General features: G+C 40.4%; 1 pseudogene; it reads right to left on the bottom strand.

Annotated features, from left to right (window-relative positions):
* Positions 1-8,342: 8,342 nt before the first annotated feature.
* On the bottom strand, positions 8,343-13,434 carry LOC133821256 (uncharacterized; annotated as a pseudogene).
* Positions 13,435-17,133: the final 3,699 nt, after the last annotated feature.

Here is a 17,133-nt window from a genome sequence, read left to right as displayed (position 1 = left end):
CATAATTTAAGCCATTTAAGGCTTGCAGTTTAAATTTTAAGGCAAGAGGTTTAAATTTAAAGCTTAGTGGTTTAAATTTCAGAACTAGGTGTTTAAAAGATACTTGATTTATAATTTAAGCTTAAATGGATAAAAATTTATAAATTGTGCTTTAAGTTTGATGCCATTTAATCCTTGTCGTTCAAAATTTGATGCCATTTGGTTTATAATTATAAAGTTTTTGGATTAGACTCACACATAACATTATATAGATTTAAGTGAATACGTTATTGATTTAAGCCTAAAGGATTAAAACTTAAACCTTGAGGATTAAATTTTGATACCATTTAAGTTTATGTAGAGTCCAAGAACTTTACTTAGCTAATTGTTTAGTAGTATTATAGTATGTTTAGTGTTATCATTGTTACTTTGGATTTTTGGTTCAGACCGGGAGTTATTTGGACACTCATAGTAGTACTTATAGATTTTCTAAGTTTAACCTATAGTTTAAGAATATTAAGTATAACCTAAGGTTTGATTAATGTGTCTGATATTAAGGATTATATTATTATATTATAAGGTTTAGACATCAACCAATAGGATTTTTAAGCACATGTTTTGAATGGTAATTAAGGATTAAGTATTTTTGAGGATTAAATTAAATAAGGGTAAAAGTTTGAATGTATAGGGTCAGTCAGCAGCTTTGAGCACGTTGAGGGCTTAGTCAAGGCTGTTTACTCCATTCAAACTCAGCTAAAAATGTGTAAATTCGTGTTTAAATATTCAGCGTATGCCGATATATCGCAGCTATAGGGGCGATATGTCGCAGCACGTAGATACGGAAAACACGAATCGATGCACGGTCGCCTCGGGAACAAAGGTCCAGGCGATATATCGCCTATAGGGGGCGATATATCGCCTCCTCCAGCATGAATTCAAATACATTTGAATTCTTTTCCCTTCAGCCATTCAAACTCCTTCAACAGTCCAGCATCTTCTGAACGAGTCTTCAGCCTCTGCTGAACGATTATTCAAATGATTTTCACTTAAAAAGCCATTATTTTTATTCAAGTAAAATCAAGATATTTTCATTCCCAAACTCTATAAATAGGACCTAGTACCCAGCCATTATTCACCATTTGCTCTAAGTTCAGAGGGTGCTAGTGTTAAGTGAGTGTAAGAGTGTAAACACTTGGTTTGGGGAAAAACTATAAGCTTAAACATCATAAGCTTATCAAACACTTTGGGAAGTAAGTGAGTGCTATAGTATTTCGGTGGATGTTAGATTGATCTTGCAATCTTTGAGGTAAACCCAAAACTCTAGTTCCTTTCTGTATTTTATGTTATTTCCTTTCTCAAAACCTTCTACTCAGTCCCCTAACCTTATTCTTATTTTGGTTAGGGAATCCAAGCTCTTAAGCATATAAGTCGGTAAGTATGTTTTTTTTTATGTTTTAGTCTTTCCATCTCTTTCATTTCATCTCCTTTCTTAGACTCACTCTTTCTTATGGTTTTAGGAGTGTTCCAAAAGTCCCAACTCAGTCCATAATCCCGGTAACTTTGGTAAGGAAAATAGGCTAGAATTAACATGTTATGTGATTATGTTATCTATATGTTTTATGTTATTAAAAGTGTTATGATATATGTGTATGTTTGTAGGCTTGGGCATATGACCCATATGACTAACAAGACCCCAAATGGGTTATGGGCATATGACCTACTTAGCTAGTAGGACCCCATTAACCCCATGGGCATATGCTTGTTTAGCCTATGGGACCCCAAGTAATAATGGCCATTATAATAAGTGTATGTTATATGTGTTATGTTAAGTCTTTATGTTTTCTTATGAAATTATGTATGTGACTTTGTGTTAGATTTTCCTTACTGGGCATTAGGCTCACTCCTTTCTGTTTATGTGCAGGAAAATAAGTTTAGAGGCGGAAAGATTCGTGACGCTTGGAGAATGTGTATCGATGATGAATGGAGTCAAGGGGCCGAGCGTTATTCGATTCGAGGATATAGTCCCCTTTTATGTTTTTTTATGGTTTTTATGTGTATTTTCCGCATTATTATGTAATGTCTTTTATTTTAAATCTTGTTTTGTTTTAAAGACAATGGGATCCCAAAATCCTTCTTAGTATTCTGTTTATTTGTAAATAACTCTTATTTTCAAGTTACTCAATAAATTATGGTATTTTCGTAAAAATGTAAGTTTTATGTATAGTTTCGATAATGGTCCAATTAGTCTAGATTAGTGGGTCATTACAGTTGGTATCAGAGCAAACGGTTCCTTCGCATGAAGTTCTCCTCGATACACATGCTCAAAGCTCCGAATCGGACCGCCAAGTAAGTGTTTAAGTTACAAGTTACAAGTTACTTTGTCTATGTGTATAGCTAACAACTTTAGTGTTTATGTTTCAGTTAAAAATGAATGGAGCTTTAACCTACCAAGATATCCGAGCCATTAAGGCCTTAAAAAGAATAAGGGAGCCAAGAAACACCGTAGGAGCCTTAGAAAGGATTACACGAAGGTTGCTTTTGTTTCACCAAGCAATAGGTGGCCTTCAAGAGGCTAAACAAATAATGCTAAGATCAACAGAACAATATGTATTAGTGATTAGGTTGTTTAAAGATTTCCATCCTGTAATAGCAGCCTTAGAAGAAATATGGGAAGAAATGAATGATGAGGATGAGTCACCATTAGCAATGAGATACTATTTCCTCTTAGTTAGGTTCACCGCAAAATTTGAATTTCAATTCACCAAGGAGCAAAAGAATAGGATTCTCACAAACCTTCCTAGAGGGCATTTTGATGCTCATGATAATGATGACTATGAGGCTATAGATGATGATATGTTAGATGACGGATCGGATGTAGAAGATCTCGATTTTTAGATTAGTAGTTTTTATTTGTTTTATTTACTTTTATGTTATGATTGTAATAAGTGAAATTGTTTTCCAAATGAATAAACATGCTATTTGAATATCATGTGTGAGTTTGAATTTTTTTCACAATCATAATAAATACTAAATAAAATGAATAATGACTGAGTTCGGTGAGGGTGGATACGAATCAATGAACCTGGTTTCCTTATTGAGAGTTAGGGGGCCTTAGTAGTGGGAACGATTTTACTGATCCCAGCCCTCCCTCAATATGGTTAACTTTGGAACAAAGATAAGTTTCGAGCCTGAGAATTAAGTCATATAGGATGATTAGAAACACACTTAGAAAATAAATATGACTTGTTTTTCTAAGTATAGAAACCCACTCTAATAATAAATAAAGACCTATATAATTTTTCATAAGAAGTCATAATAAATAGGTCCGAGATATGTTTGTTTAGAATAAGTTTTTGCCTTAGAGCCTATTAGGAAAAGTTCTAACATGTTTCTTTTAACTGTTAGAACTCTGCTACGATGTCTCTCCGAAGATCTGCTCGCACCAACGGGAACGCTTCCAACGATGTTCCAGCGACCAATGCGGTCCCTACCGTTCGCCGAAGGAGAGTGCATGTTACTGCTCGCCGCAATGCGCCGACACAGCCAGCTGACAACATTGCAGAGATTGCCAGACTGCGACAACAAGTCGAGGAACTTCTGCAGCAACAACGCCAACAGGCTCAATCTCAGCCTCAGCCTCCGCCACAGCCGCAGCCGCAGCCACAGCCAATGGCCCCAGCACCCCAACAAGTTGGTCCGTATGGGGGATGGCCTATGACGAACTACGCTCCTTATCCTGTACAGCATATGGAGCCGGTGTACGAAAGGTTCCGCAAGCAGCACGCTCCGAACTTCGAAGGGACTACGGACCCCTTTGAAGCAGAAGAATGGCTAAGGAATGTGGAGCCGATCCTAGCCCACATGAACCTTAATAATACTGACCGCATATCCTGCGTCTCATCTTTACTCAAGAAAGATGCCAGGATATGGTGGGATTTGGTCCAGCAATCCCACGATGCTGCCACTATGACGTGGACCCGATTTGTGGAGCTCTTCCACAAGAAGTACTACAATTCAGCAGTGCTTGCTACGAGAGTTGAGGAGTTCACCAATCTGAAGCAAGGGAACTTAACAGTGGCGGAATATGCTCGTCAGTTCGATCGCTTAGCAAAGTTCGCAGCAGAGTTGGTTCCTACCGACTATCTAAGGGTGAACAAGTTTGTTAGAGGACTTCGCCCGAAGATCGAGATGGGGGTTAAACTAGCAAACCCGGGAAACACTTCATATGCCGACGTTCTTGAGACGGCAATTGAAGTAGAAAGGTTGCAAGCCAACGTGAGCAAAGAAGAAGCCAGCAAGCCGGAACCTAGGCAGCAGAGCCAACCTCAGGCCAGTCGGAACAACAATCAGTCCAGCAACAGTCAGTCCAACAACAACGGTAACGGACAGAAGAGAAGGCATCCTGACAACAAGCAAGCCGACAACAATAAAAGGGCACGACCAAGTAATGGGGGAAATAGGTCGGGCTACGTGGAATACCCGCCATGTGCCAAATGTCAGAAGAAGCACCCCGGAGAATGCCGTGCCAACACCAAGGAGTGTTTCAACTGTGGTCAAGAAGGGCATCGTAAAAGAGACTGTCCTCAGCAAAAGCCGGAAGGAAAGAAGGACGAAAAGATGGTTCCTGCTCGGGTTTTTGCTTTAACCCAAGGAGAGGCGGATGCTAGCAACAAGGTGGTCACAGGTCAGGTTTCCATCCTCAATAAATTATGTCATGTATTATTTGATTCAGGAGCCACTCATTCGTATATTTCGTTAGGAATGATAGATAAACTAGACAAACCTAGTGAAAGATTTAGAACTAGGTTTGCAACCGAGTTGCCTTCGGGCAAAGTAGTTCTATCATCACGAATTGTACGAGGCGTACCAATCAAGATTGAGGACAAGGAACTAGAAGGAGACCTGATAGAGCTGGTGATCAAAGACTTCGACGTCATACTAGGCATGGAGTGGCTAGCACGGCATGGCGCAACGATCGACTGCAGACGCAAGAAGGTGGTGTTCGAGACTCCTGACGGCCAGAAACTGTGCTTCATGGGACAAGCTGCAGGACTACGCACCCCGTTAGTATCATCTCTCAAAGCTCAGAGAATGATGGAGAAAGGATGTCAAGCATTCTTAGCCAACATCACGAATGTGGAGAAGGAGACATCACTCAAGGTTGGAGATGTTCGAGTCATACAAGGATTTCCAGAAGTATTTCCCGATGACTTGCCAGGATTGCCGCCAACTAGAGAAATAGACTTCACGATAGAATTAGTACCGGGCACCGAGCCTATCTCTAAGGCACCATACCGGATGGCACCTACGGAACTCAAGGAGTTAAAGACGCAGCTACAAGAACTCCTAGACTTGGGTTTCATTAGGCCAAGCCATTCACCATGGGGAGCTCCGGTACTATTCGTGAAAAAGAAGGACGGAAGTATGCGCATGTGCATAGACTACCATGAGCTGAATAAAGTCACAATTAAGAACAAATACCCGCTACCTCGGATTGATGATTTGTTTGATCAACTCCGAGGCGCGACTGTATTCTCTAAGATCGATCTACGGTCTGGGTATCATCAGCTCAAGGTAAAGGGAGGAGATATCCCTAAGACAGCCTTTAGGACTCGTTATGGACATTACGAGTTCTTGGTAATGTCTTTTGGTCTTACTAACGCGCCAGCCGCGTTTATGGACTTAATGAATAGGGTCTTCAAGGACTACTTGGATAAATTCGTCGTTGTGTTCATCGACGACATTTTAATTTACTCCAAGGATGAAGTGGAGCACGAGGAACACTTGAGGATGATTTTGACGCGATTGAAGGAGCACCAACTCTACGCGAAGTTCAAGAAATGCGAGTTTTGGCTCTCACAAGTGGCGTTCCTCGGGCACATCATATCGAAAGACGGAGTTGCAGTAGATCCATCAAAGGTAGAGGCCGTGAAGGATTGGCCTAGACCAAAGAACGCGTCGGAAGTAAGAAGCCTCTTAGGGTTAGCAGGTTACTATAGAAAGTTTGTAGAGGGCTTTTCTAAAATAGCCACTCCACTCACCAACCTGACCCGGAAGCAACAAAAGTTTAACTGGAATGATAAGTGTGAGGAAAGCTTCCAGTTGCTTAAGGATAAGCTTTGCTCAACACCAGTACTTAGTGTCCCAAAACCCAACGACAAGTTCGTTGTCTACTGTGATGCATCAAAGTTAGGATTGGGATGCGTACTGATGCAAAATGACAAGGTGATAGCCTACGCGTCACGTCAGTTAAAGGAGTATGAACAACGCTATCCAACTCACGATATGGAGTTGGCAGCAGTGGTCTTTGCGTTGAAAATCTGGTGCCATTATCTTTACGGAGAACGGTGCGAGATTTATACGGACCACAAAAGTTTAAAATACTTCTTTACTCAGAAGGAGCTTAACATGAGGCAGCGCCGGTGGTTGGAATTAGTAAAGGATTACGACTGCGAAATCCTATACCACCCGGGGAAGGCAAACGTAGTTGCCGATGCACTTAGCCAAAAAAGTTATGGGAACTTAGCAGCCTTATCCGGAATAGAAATGCCACTCCAACAGGAGCTTATCAGTGCCAGAATAGAAGTGGTTGTAGGCAAGTTGGCTAACTTGTCTATCCAATCGAAACTGCTAGAAGACATACGGAATGGTCAGAGACATGATGATTCACTAGCAACGCACATGGATGCAGTCAGAGAAGGCAAGACTACAGATTTCTCAATATCCAGTCAAGGTTTATTGAGATATAAGGATTGGGTATGCGTGCCAGACGATCAAAGTATTAAGAAGACGATCCTAGAAGAAGCACACAACACCCCATACTCGGTTCATCCAGGGTCTACCAAGATGACTCATGACATCAAGGCAGTCTATTGGTGGCCAGGGATGAAGAAGGACATAGCGGAGTATGTATCTAAGTGTCTGGTATGCCAGCAAGTGAAGGCGGAGCATCAGCGGCCTGCAGGATTATTGCAACCGCTTAGCATACCGGAGTGGAAGTGGGACGATATAGCCATGGACTTCGTGACAGGTCTGCCAAAGACAAATAAGCAGCATGATTCTGCTTGGATAGTCATAGATAGACTAACCAAGTCGGCTCATTTTCTGCCTGTTAAGACTTCTTATACGGCAGACCAATATGCAGACATCTACATCCAAGAGATTGTACGATTGCATGGAATCCCCAAGACGATAGTATCAGATAGAGGATCAGTGTTTACGTCAAGATTTTGGAGAAGCTTACAGCAAGCCATGGGTACTAAGTTAAGTCTTAGTACAGCTTTCCATCCTCAGACAGATGGGCAGTCAGAGCGTATGATTCAGATTTTAGAGGATATGCTACGCGCATGTGTACTTGACTTCGGAGGATTGTGGAACAAGTACTTACCGCTGATCGAGTTCTCGTACAACAACAGCTACCAGTCGACGATCGGAATGGCACCTTATGAGTTGCTATATGGAAGAAGGTGCCGATCACCGTTGCACTGGGACGAGGTAGGAGAAAGGCAGCTTCTAGGGCCCGAAGCTGTTAGGCAAGCTCAAGAAGCAGTAACGCTTATTAGACAGCGTATGCTTGCTGCTCAAAGCCGACAGAAAAGCTATGCAGATACCAAGAGACGCGATGTGGAGTTCCAAGTTGGAGATCAAGTCATCCTGAAGATATCTCCTATGAAGGGTGTCAAGCGGTTCGGGAAGAAAGGCAAGCTCAGTCCCCGATTCTTAGGTCCTTTTGAGATATTGGACAAAGTGGGACCAGTTGCGTATAGACTAGCCCTACCGCCAGCACTAGCCGATAGTCACAACGTCTTCCACATCTCGATGTTACGCAAGTATGTGTCAGACCCATCTCACGTCCTCAAGTACGACACCATAGCACTCCAGAAGGACTTAAGTTACGAGGAACGACCGATTAGCATCCTAGATAGGGGGATGAAGCTGATGAGGACAACAAGACCCAAGTATCAAGCCAAGTTCCAGTTGGTCCAGTGACAAGGGCACGAGCCAAGAGATTCAAGGAAGAACTTAACAGCCTAGTCCACAAAGTCCTAAAACAAGAGGAGACCGTGGTCAACATTGAAGGAGAACAAAGACTTGTCTTATGGAACAGCCACCAAGAACACACGAGATTGGAATGGAACCGCGACCCAATGCTTAGCCAAGCACGAACCTTGGTATGAGGAAGACGCCACAAACGGGGATGGAATCCGTTTGATAAGTCAGGATGAACGCCACAAGGAATCTCCTTGATAAGTTCAAAAGTTTCTTCAAGAACTCAAGAAGAAATAAACTCACAATTTCATTCAACATAATCTGATTTTTCCAAATGTTTTGGCAGTCCTTATAAGGACGAAAATTACATGAAAACAAGACCCTTGGTCTTCCTAATGAAACCGAAAAATTAAGGACAGCCCCTTTGTCTTCCTAATGAAAACTGAAATTAAAGACAAGCCTTTTGTCTTCCTCATGAAAACCGAAAATTAAAGACAAAAGGACTATTGGACTCACACAAGTCAAATGTTTGACTTATCACAAAAATAAAGAAAGACCAAATAACAACAATAACGTAAATAAATTAAAATGACAAATACAATAAGACTCATGAAGCTCCTAAACTCAGTCAACTTTGATGAGTAAGACAAGTCTTTGTTCTCCTTCAATGTTGACCACGGTCTCCTCTTGTTTTAGGACTTTGTGGACTAGGCTGTTAAGTTCTTCCTTGAATCTCTTGGCTCGTGCCCTTGTCACTGGACCAACTGGAACTTGGCTTGATACTTGGGTCTTGGTGTCCTCATCATTCCCCCCCTCTTTAGAAGGATTTGACCTCAAATCGTCACCTGCATCAAAAGGACTCAAATCAGAAACATTAAAAGTAGCACTAACATTATACTCACCTGGTAAATCGAGTCTGTAGGCATTGTCATTGATCCTTTCAAGTACTTGAAATGGACCATCTCCTCGAGGTAGCAATTTTGAACGCCTTTGTGTTGGGAATCGCTCTTTCCTCATGTGTAACCATACCCAATCACCGGGCTCAAAAACCTGCTTATGACGACCCTTGTTAGCTTGCTTAATGTATTGTTCAGTCCTTCTTTCTATGTTGAGTCGCGCCCTCTCATGGATTTTCTTCACAAATTCTGCCTTCTTCTCGCCATCTAAATTCAAATGCTCAGAAACAGGTAAAGGTGATAAATCCAAAGGAGTTAGAGGATTAAAACCATAAACAATTTCAAATGGTGAAAATTTAGTAGCAGAATGCATTGAACGATTATAAGCAAACTCAACATGTGGCAAACAATCTTCCCAAGTCTTAATATTTTTACTTATGATAGCCCTCAACAAGGTGGATAGGGTCCTATTAACTACTTCTGTTTGACCATCGGTTTGAGGGTGACAAGTAGTAGAAAATAATAGTTTTGTCCCAAGTTTTCCCCACAATGTTTTCCAAAAATAGCTTAAGAACTTAGCATCCCTATCTGATACAATTGTTCTAGGCATACCATGTAATCTCACAATCTCCCTAAAGAACAAATCTGCAACGTTAGAGGCATCATCAGTTTTATGACAAGGAATAAAATGAGCCATCTTAGAAAATCTGTCTACAACCACAAAGATTGAATCCCTCCCACGCTTACTTCTAGGTAAACCCAACACAAAATCCATTGAAATGTCAACCCATGGTGAACTAGGGATAGGTAGGGGTGTGTAAAGGCCATTTGGCTGAACTCTTGATTTAGCTTGCCTACAAGTGACACACCTACCACAAATTCGCTCAACATCTCGTTTCATGTGGGGCCAAAAGAAGTGCTCTTGCAACATAACTAGGGTCTTAGCAACTCCAAAATGTCCCATCAACCCTCCCCCGTGGGACTCTCTAACTAGCAAATCTCTCAAAGAACAATTAGGCACACACAACCTATGCTCCCTAAACAAGAAACCCTCATGCCTATAAAATTTTCCTTCAGCAGATTTTTCACAAACACCATAAATTTCCCCAAAATCATGGTCAGCAAAATACAGCTCCTTTATGTGTTCAAACCCAAGTAATTTAGCATCAAGAGTGGAGATTAGGGCATACCTGCGAGAAAGGGCATCAGCAACCACATTCTCCTTACCTTGTTTATAGCGAATGACATAAGGAAATGTCTCAATGAACTCAACCCATCTGGCATGTCTCTTGTTGAGCTTATGTTGGCCTTTCAAATGTTTCAAGGATTCATGATCTGTGCGAATCACAAACTCCTTTGGCCACAAATAGTGCTGCCATGTTTCTAAAGCACGCACTAGTGCATACAATTCTTTGTCATAGGTGGGGTAATTGAGGGCAGCCCCACTTAGCTTTTCGCTAAAGTATGCAAGCGGTCTCCCATCCTGCATAAGAACAGCGCCAATACCTATTCCAGAAGCATCACATTCAACTTCAAAAGTGTTAGAAAAGTTAGGCAAAGCAAGTAAAGGAGCATGAGTAAGCTGGTATTTCAGTAGCTGAAATGCCTCCTCTTGAGCTTCACCCCATTTAAATATCACATTCTTTTTGATAACTTCTGTAAGTGGTGCGGCGATGGTGCTAAAATTTTTCACAAACCTCCTGTAGAAGCTAGCAAGTCCATGAAAACTTCTAACATTACCTATAGTTGTAGGGGTCGGCCACTCTTGGATGGCTTTGATCTTTTCTTCATTCACCTGAATACCTGTAGCACTTACAACAAAGCCTAGGAAAACAAGCTTATCGGTGCAGAAAGTACACTTACTGAGGTTAGCATATAAACTCTGTTTCCTAAGAACATCCAAAACAGAATGCAAATGCAAAACATGGTCATGCAAATTCTTACTATAAATAAGAATATCATCAAAATACACAACCACAAATTTTCCAATGAAAGCACGCAATACATGATTCATTAAGCGCATGAAAGTGCTAGGTGCATTAGTTAGTCCAAATGGCATGACTAACCACTCATACAATCCATGTTTAGTTTTAAAAGCAGTTTTCCACTCATCCCCTTCTTTCATACGTATCTGATGATACCCACTTTTAAGATCAATTTTGGAAAACACACAAGAACCATGCAATTCATCTAACATGTCATCTAAACGAGGAATGGGATGTCGATATTTTACCGTTATATTGTTGATGGCTCGACAGTCAACACACATCCTCCATGTTCCATCCTTCTTGGGAACTAGAATCACTGGAACAGCACAAGGGCTCATGCTTTCTCTCACATGCCCTTTCTCCATCAATTCTTCAATTTGCCTTTGCAATTCCTTTGTTTCATCAGGATTACTTCTGTAGGCTGGTCGGTTTGGGATGGAAGCACCTGGAACAAAATCAATTTGATGTTCTATTCCTCGAACAGGTGGCAAACCATGTGGTACTTTCTCAGGAAACACATCCTCAAATTCCTGCAAAATAGACACAACAACACTTGGCAGCGAAGAATCAAGTTGGTTAGTATTTAAAAGAGCCTCCTTATACATGAGTAAAATCATGGGCTGTTTTGTACACAATGCTCTCTTAACCTCACTTTTTTTTGCATAAAAATTATTTTGTTTTCTCTCACTTGATTCCACACTTTTCTCTCTTTGTTTCTCTTTTTCCTCACTCTCATTCATCTTTTCATTCTCTTTTTGCTCACTCATTTTCTTTTTGTCACTCAATTTTTGCAACCTCACTTGATCTTCATACACTTGCTTTGGTGTCAAAGGCGCTAGAGTGATTGTTCGTTGACGGAATGTGAATGAATACTTGTTGGTGAAGCCGTCATGCTGCACCCGCCGATCAAATTGCCAAGGCCTTCCTAGAAGGAGGTGTCCAGCTTGCATGGGAACCACATCACACAACACCTCATCTTCATACTTGCCAATTCGAAATGAGACTAGCACCTGTTTTGTAACCCTCACTTCACCACTATCATTCAGCCATTGCAATTTGTATGGACAAGGATGCCTAAGCGTTGTAAGCCCCAGCTTGGCAACCATGGAAGCACTAGCAACATTATTACAACTACCTCCATCAATAATGACCCTACATACCTTGTCTCTCACATGACAACGAGTGTGAAAGATGTTCTCTCGCTGCACCTCTTCTTCCTCTTCTTTTGCTTGCAAATTCAGGACTCGCCTTGTGACTAGTGCAAGCATCTCACCAGATTCTGGTCCATACTCATTGTCAGAAGCATCTTCCAATGGTGGCATGTCAGCAAGATCATCTTCATCTTCAGAATCTATCTCTCCACTTTCTCGAATCACCATGACTCTCTTGTTTGGACACTGGCTAGCAATGTGTCCTCTCCCCTGACATTTGAAACACCTTATCTCACTAGAATGAGACTTAGTAGGAGTTGTTTTACCTTGAGGTGGCGTGGCTGTGGTGGCTGGTTTTGGTGTAGATGATGAAGTGGGTTGGTCTTCTTTCTTTGGATAGTTCGACCTCCAAGGTGTTGTACTTGGATTGTGTGGGCTCGGTCTTGACCTCGAACTTGAACTACCCTTCTTGAGCTGCCTCTCAACTTTGATTGCCATATGAACCAAATCCTCCAATTCCACATAATGGTGTAGCTCGATTGGGTCAGCAATCTCTCTGTTCAACCCATTCAAAAACCTTGCCATGGTTGCCTCCCGATCCTCTTCAACATTGGCTCTAATCATAGCCATCTCCATCTCCTTATAATACTCATCAACACTTCTGGACCCTTGACGAAGACCCTGCAACTTAAGGTATAGATCTCGATAATAATGAGATGGTACAAACCGTCGCCTCATCACCCTCTTCATGGCCTCCCATGTGTCAATAGGGCGATCTCCACTCCGCCTCCTGTTGATGCACAACTGATCCCACCAAACAATAGCATAATCAGTAAACTCAATGGCAGCAAGTTTTACCTTCTTCATGTCGGAGTAGTTGTGACAATCAAAAACTAGCTCCATTTTCTTCTCCCACTCAAGGTATGCTTCAGGATCACTCTTCCCCTGAAATGCCGGGATTCTCATTTTGATATTCCCCATATAATTATCTACCTGGTTCCTATCTTCTCTATTCCCACCATACCTCCTATGGTTACCCGTCGACATCCTATCAAACTCATCATCAGAAACTACCCCTTCTAAATCCCCTTCATTCTCATCCTCCCTTTGGTGCACCATATTCCTCCTTGGTCTCCGTTGTGCCCTCTCTTCTACCCTATCCAACCGCTCATGTATTTGCTCACACTCCTCCCTCAACATCCTCCTCATCTCCCCCATTAAAGCTTCAATTTGTAGATTTGGAACTGTAGGTGGTGGAGCGTCATTGCCTGCATTTCTTTCTGTATTTTGTGACATGATGGAGAATCTGCAAAACAATAAGGTTAGACAATTATAGAAAGGACCTCACTGCACTCCCTCACGTGTTTCACTCAAAGAAAATGGTCACTCAAGTACACTCGTGTTTGCACTCAATGATGGCTTTTACCCTCAAATAAGCTCACACCTCTGCCTTTTTCCCCTCTATTTTCTTCTTTAAGCTCTTTGAAAACTAATGAAACAGTGATATGGAGTATTCAAGCAGCAAATCCAACCAAACAAACCAAACGAACACCGACGAAAACTGGTGAAAAATGACGAAAAATGATGATTTTTTGGAACACTTGTGTGGGGTTTTGGCAAAAAGGCCTCTAGACCATGGGGAATAAGAATAGAACAAAAATTTTTAAGAGGGGTTTCCAGACTCTTTTTTTTTTTTTTTTTTTTTTTTTTTTTTTTTTTGCTCTCGGATCCCCTTCCCTTTTCCTTTCCTTTCCTTTCTTCCTTTTTGTTTTTTTTTTTTTTTTTATCTCTCAAATTTGATAACCCAGATACTCAATTTTTTGAAAAGAAATTTTTTTTGAACACCAAAGAACCAATCCGGAAACCAAGCAAACTGTGGTACTATAACAGATTCAAGAACACTCCCAATAACAGAAAACCAATATTCCCAAAATCCAATCTGTGATTCAACCAATAAGATCAAAACCAAAATAATTTGTGGCACTATAATAGTCTCGGATTCCACATCAAATAAAGGAACCAATTGAAACCAGGGACACAATTGAAACAAGGGAGTTATCAATACCAAATTCGGATTTCAAAACAAGAACAAGAGAAACCCAAGGCAAAATTCGGATTTCAAAACAAAACAGCAAGAGAAACTCAATGACAATTCAGATTCCACAATTAGAACAAGAGAAAAACTCAAAGCCCTAATTCACGTTAAGAACCCTAATTCACGATTTTAGAAACAAAAAGAAAACAAATTAGGGGAAATTTCAGAAACCCTAATTCAATTCCAATATTTGAACAAAGAAACGAAATGGAAAAAACATGGGGAAAAAAAAAAAGATAGGCCAAACCGTATGAACCTAGGCTCGGATTTCAAACAAGGAAACAATTGAAATTAACAAGCTCTAGAATAGAAACACAAGACTAGATGAACACGAATTGATATATATATATATTTTTTTTATTTCAGAAACCCTAATATAAGAACACGAATTGAATAGAAAAAAAAAAAGATGAAAAAGGATAGGCCAAACCGGATGATCCTAAGCTCTGATACCAACTGATACGAACTACACCAACTTTGTGATGAAACCCGACACCAAATATGGAACAGCCACCAAGAACACACGAGATTGGAATGGAACCGCGACCCAATGCTTAGCCAAGCACGAACCTTGGTATGAGGAAGACGCCACAAACGGGGATGGAATCCGTTTGATAAGTCAGGATGAACGCCACAAGGAATCTCCTTGATAAGTTCAAAAGTTTCTTCAAGAACTCAAGAAGAAATAAACTCACAATTTCATTCAACATAATCTGATTTTTCCAAATGTTTTGGCAGTCCTTATAAGGACGAAAATTACATGAAAACAAGACCCTTGGTCTTCCTAATGAAACCGAAAAATTAAGGACAGCCCCTTTGTCTTCCTAATGAAAACTGAAATTAAAGACAAGCCTTTTGTCTTCCTCATGAAAACCGAAAATTAAAGACAAAAGGACTATTGGACTCACACAAGTCAAATGTTTGACTTATCACAAAAATAAAGAAAGACCAAATAACAACAATAACGTAAATAAATTAAAATGACAAATACAATAAGACTCATGAAGCTCCTAAACTCAGTCAACTTTGATGAGTAAGACAAGTCTTTGTTCTCCTTCAATGTTGACCACGGTCTCCTCTTGTTTTAGGACTTTGTGGACTAGGCTGTTAAGTTCTTCCTTGAATCTCTTGGCTCGTGCCCTTGTCACTGGACCAACTGGAACTTGGCTTGATACTTGGGTCTTGGTGTCCTCATCAGAAGCAGTTACGGTCCAAGAGCTTTCCTATAGTTAAAGTCCTATGGAGCAATAGTTCTGAACGCGAGGCAACGTGGGAGTTGGAAGAGGACATGCAGAGCCGGTATCCGGAGTTATTTGGTAAGTAAATTTCGAGGACGAAATTCTTTTTAGTAGGGGAGAATTGTAGAGTCCAAGAACTTTACTTAGCTAATTGTTTAGTAGTATTATAGTATGTTTAGTGTTATCATTGTTACTTTGGATTTTTGGTTCAGACCGGGAGTTATTTGGACACTCATAGTAGTACTTATAGATTTTCTAAGTTTAACCTATAGTTTAAGAATATTAAGTATAACCTAAGGTTTGATTAATGTGTCTGATATTAAGGATTATATTATTATATTATAAGGTTTAGACATCAACCAATAGGATTTTTAAGCACATGTTTTGAATGGTAATTAAGGATTAAGTATTTTTGAGGATTAAATTAAATAAGGGTAAAAGTTTGAATGTATAGGGTCAGTCAGCAGCTTTGAGCACGTTGAGGGCTTAGTCAAGGCTGTTTACTCCATTCAAACTCAGCTAAAAATGTGTAAATTCGTGTTTAAATATTCAGCGTATGCCGATATATCGCAGCTATAGGGGGCGATATGTCGCAGCACGTAGATACGGAAAACACGAATCGATGCACGGTCGCCTCGGGAACAAAGGTCCAGGCGATATATCGCCTATAGGGGGCGATATATCGCCTCCACCAGCATGAATTCAAATACATTTGAATTCTTTTCCCTTCAGCCATTCAAACTCCTTCAACAGTCCAGCATCTTCTGAACGAGTCTTCAGCCTCTGCTGAACGATTATTCAAATGATTTTCACTTAAAAAGCCATTATTTTTATTCAAGTAAAATCAAGATATTTTCATTCCCAAACTCTATAAATAGGACCTAGTACCCAGCCATTATTCACCATTTGCTCTAAGTTCAGAGGGTGCTAGTGTTAAGTGAGTGTAAGAGTGTAAACACTTGGTTTGGGGAAAAACTATAAGCTTAAACATCATAAGCTTATCAAACACTTTGGGAAGTAAGTGAGTGCTATAGTATTTCGGTGGATGTTAGATTGATCTTGCAATCTTTGAGGTAAACCCAAAACTCTAGTTCCTTTCTGTATTTTATGTTATTTCCTTTCTCAAAACCTTCTACTCAGTCCCCTAACCTTATTCTTATTTTGGTTAGGGAATCCAAGCTCTTAAGCATATAAGTCGGTAAGTATGTTTTTTTTTATGTTTTAGTCTTTCCATCTCTTTCATTTCATCTCCTTTCTTAGACTCACTCTTTCTTATGGTTTTAGGAGTGTTCCAAAAGTCCCAACTCAGTCCATAATCCCGGTAACTTTGGTAAGGAAAATAGGCTAGAATTAACATGTTATGTGATTATGTTATCTATATGTTTTATGTTATTAAAAGTGTTATGATATATGTGTATGTTTGTAGGCTTGGGCATATGACCCATATGACTAACAAGACCCCAAATGGGTTATGGGCATATGACCTACTTAGCTAGTAGGACCCCATTAACCCCATGGGCATATGCTTGTTTAGCCTATGGGACCCCAAGTAATAATGGCCATTATAATAAGTGTATGTTATATGTGTTATGTTAAGTCTTTATGTTTTCTTATGAAATTATGTATGTGACTTTGTGTTAGATTTTCCTTACTGGGCATTAGGCTCACTCCTTTCTGTTTATGTGCAGGAAAATAAGTTTAGAGGCGGAAAGATTCGTGACGCTTGGAGAATGTGTATCGATGATGAATGGAGTCAAGGGGCCGAGCGTTATTCGATTCGAGGATATAGTCCCCTTT

This window comes from Humulus lupulus, chromosome 1, assembly GCF_963169125.1.
Source record: "Humulus lupulus chromosome 1, drHumLupu1.1, whole genome shotgun sequence".
NCBI lineage: Eukaryota > Viridiplantae > Streptophyta > Magnoliopsida > Rosales > Cannabaceae > Humulus > Humulus lupulus.
Note: the sequence above shows the minus strand (reverse complement) of the source record. Positions and strands in the feature narration are given on the sequence as shown.